Source organism: Protopterus annectens, chromosome 10.part0 (assembly GCF_019279795.1).
Source record: "Protopterus annectens isolate FY-2018-M chromosome 10.part0, PAN1.0, whole genome shotgun sequence".
NCBI classification, from domain to species: domain Eukaryota; kingdom Metazoa; phylum Chordata; order Ceratodontiformes; family Protopteridae; genus Protopterus; species Protopterus annectens.
In genome coordinates, this window is record NC_056744.1 from 803,350,115 (window position 1) to 803,353,339 (window position 3,225).

Sequence of the window (3,225 nt, forward strand, 5' to 3'; positions counted from 1 at the left end):
GGAGTCTTTTAAAACTATTTTGTCTCCCATTGGGATTATTTTCAACTTCATGTCTAAATAACGGGCAAGCGGGGCTATCATGGATCCTTCAGCTGACACTATCGGTCTCATGGGGGGGGGGTCCAAAAGATCTTTATGTACTTTGGGAATACCAAAGATCAAAGGAACCCTTGGCTTCTCATTGTGTAGACATGTAAAAGTTTCTAGATCAATGAGTCCCTCCAATGGTAAGTCCTTTAAGGTGACATATATACATTTGTACATTATGTACAATTGATGGGTATGGGTGTAAGGCTTCTCATAATGACGTACAGCTTAGGGGTATGGGTGTAAGGCTTCTCATAATGACATACAACTGAGGGGTATGGGTGTAAGGCTTCTCATAATGACGTACAGCTTAGGGGTATGGGTGTAAGGCTTCTCATAATGACATACAACTGATGGGTATGGACATAAGGCTTCTCATAATGACATACAACTGAGGGGTATGGGTGTAAGGCTTCTCATAATGACATACAACTGATGGGTATGGACATAAGGCTTCTCATAATGACATACAACTGAGGGGTATGGCTGTAAGGCTTCTTATAATGATGTATAACTGAGGGGTATGGCTGTAAGGCTTCTCATAATGATGTATAACTGAGGGGTATAGGCATAAGGCTTCTCATAATGACATACAACTGAGGGGTATGGGTGTAAGGCTTCTTATAATGACATACAACTGAGGGGTATGGGTGTAAGGCTTCTCATAATGACATACAACTGAGGGGTATGGCTGTAAAGCTTCTCATAATGATGTATAACTGAGGGGTATGGACATAAGGCTTCTCATAATGACATACAACTGAGGGGTATGGCTGTAAGGCTTCTCATAATGATGTATAACTGAGGGGTATGGCTGTAAGGCTTCCCATAATGACTTACAACTGAGGGGCATGGGCTGTAAAGCTTAGCTGCGGATCTACTTTTAAATGTCAAAATTCCAAAATTTCGACTTTTAAAAAAAGTACCTAAAACATCGGGATTTCAGAATCTCGACATTTAAAAGTGTGTTAAAAAAACAAAGACAGAGACTTTCAATAAAGTGTTTGCAGGGGGCAAGCCCCCCTGCACCCCCACACCCCCTACTTAAATATACCAACCCCGAGATCGCACGACAGTGAAGAGAACGGTAATCCTCCTGTTACACTTACCATTCTCTTCACTGTAGTGGGATCTTGGAATTTATACATTTAAGTAGGGGGCTGTGGGGGGTGCAGGGGGTCTTGCTCCCCTGCAAACAGTTTTTTTTTTACTTTATTTTTTTAACCCACTTTTAAATGTCAAGATTCTGAAATCTCGATGTTTTGGGTACTTTTTTAAAAGTCGAGATTTTGGAATTTTGACATTTAAAAGTAGACCCCTTAGCTGCATATAATTTCTGATCAGCATTGAAATGTGTGATCACAAATGTGTGATTTCTTTCTTTTTTGTTTAAAAATACTGTAGTATCTCAGAGAACTTACTTATCTCTAAAAGTCAGTGAGCTTGCAGATGCCTCATGCATTGAGAAGATACAGAAGTGAAGCCCCTTGTAAAAAAACGTTAGCAGTCTAACAGTGGTCTTCATCATTCATCATTTTTACAAGGGGCTTCACTTCACTTTCAGTTTGCTGCTTAGTGACCAAGTTCTGAGTGTCAGTCACTAATGCATTTAGCTTTAGTCATGGAGCTGTTACAGGGACAGGAGTAAATACAAAATATTTAGGGCAGCCAATCAACCAGCATGTTATTGTGAGAAGGGACTGTCCAGAGAAAACCTAGACAGACTCTTGGAGTATATACAAAACTCCAAACAGACTGCAATCCGAAGTGAGATTGGAATTAAACCATGGGCTCTGAAGCCATGGAGCAGAGATTTTCCCACTAAGAGATTACTAATCAAACACATTTAGTTCCTAGCCTCTCAGGTGGAAAGTAGATGAAGGGTTTACTCGTATTTACAGGCTCTGGCAACCTGGGTTTGGACTTAGGGTTACCACCTGTCCCACTTTGCGAGGGACAGTCCCTCTATGGGCAGTTGTGTCCTGACAAAAAATGTTAAAAATTGCAAATGTCCTGAGATTTTAGGACAAATTTATTTCCTATATTTTATGTAATAGTTGCATAAAACAGTTATTCTGTATCTATAATACCTAAATGTTATAAGAAACAGAATAAGCAACTAAAATGCTAGAAGAATAAGCTTTTATTTAGGCAAAAAAGTTAAGTTCTATCCTTTGTACTGACTGTGGGTATGTGTCGGCCTGTAAAATCTGATGTTTGTACCGAAAATGTCCCACTTTGGCCATTTGAAAAGGTGGCAACCCTATTTGGACCTGGTCTCAGTAATAGCTAGTATGGCAGGTTTATGCAGATAAATCTAGGATTTAAATTATTTTAATCTAGGCCCGACTGTCCATATATTTTTGTAATAGGTTCATAGGTTCATAGCTAAGTAGTGGGCTAGCTCTGCTTACAGGCCATTTTAAGCCTAGCCAATTTTCCTTCAAAGGGGGGAACCAAATCCCACACCTTGTATCTGTGAGATGAACACCTTAACCACTATGCTGACCTCCAACCCCTACATATGGACTCTTCACAAATTTGCATGTCATCCTTGTGCAGATGCCATGCTAATCTTCTCTGTATTGTTCCAATTTTAGTACGTGTGCTGCCAAAGCAAGCTTAAGCACACATTAAACATTCCAGGCAGGGTTTACAAGTACCCACTATGGAGGCAGTTTTAGTCCCACCTTCATATAATGTAACAGCATACATAAATATCACTGTCTCCCAGGTGTCCATTAGAATGTGACTTGAGTTAACAGAATGCCAGAAAGGTGACATTATTTGAAGAATGCATCTGCACTACAGATTATTTAATTTTCAAAAAGTAGTAGGTAGTATTCCTTGAAAGGACACAATGCCTCATTTGTATTTACCTGAGAAATGCCCACTTATGTCATTACTTTGAACAGTTGCTTTCTTCAGTAAGTACTTTGGTACTGAATAAATGCATGGCAAGCATCATACACAGTAGGCCTTGTTTGTCCATTTTGCAGTATAACAGTTTGCAAATAAATAATGGGGTTTCAAGGAAGGAGAGGACCAGTATTCCATGATAATTTCAGAGCAACATTCTTTGTGTCTCTTGGAACATGAATTTACATGAATTTAAAACTTATTTGTTCCATATGGAGC

At 39.4% G+C, this 3,225-nt stretch overlaps 1 non-coding gene across 1 annotated transcript; it reads right to left on the minus strand.

Annotated features, from left to right (window-relative positions):
• Nucleotides 1-2,607: 2,607 nt before the first annotated feature.
• LOC122814648 lies at nt 2,608-2,717 on the minus strand. The gene has a single exon (XR_006366855.1). It is a non-coding gene; the product is annotated as a U6 spliceosomal RNA (small nuclear RNA).
• Nucleotides 2,718-3,225: the final 508 nt, after the last annotated feature.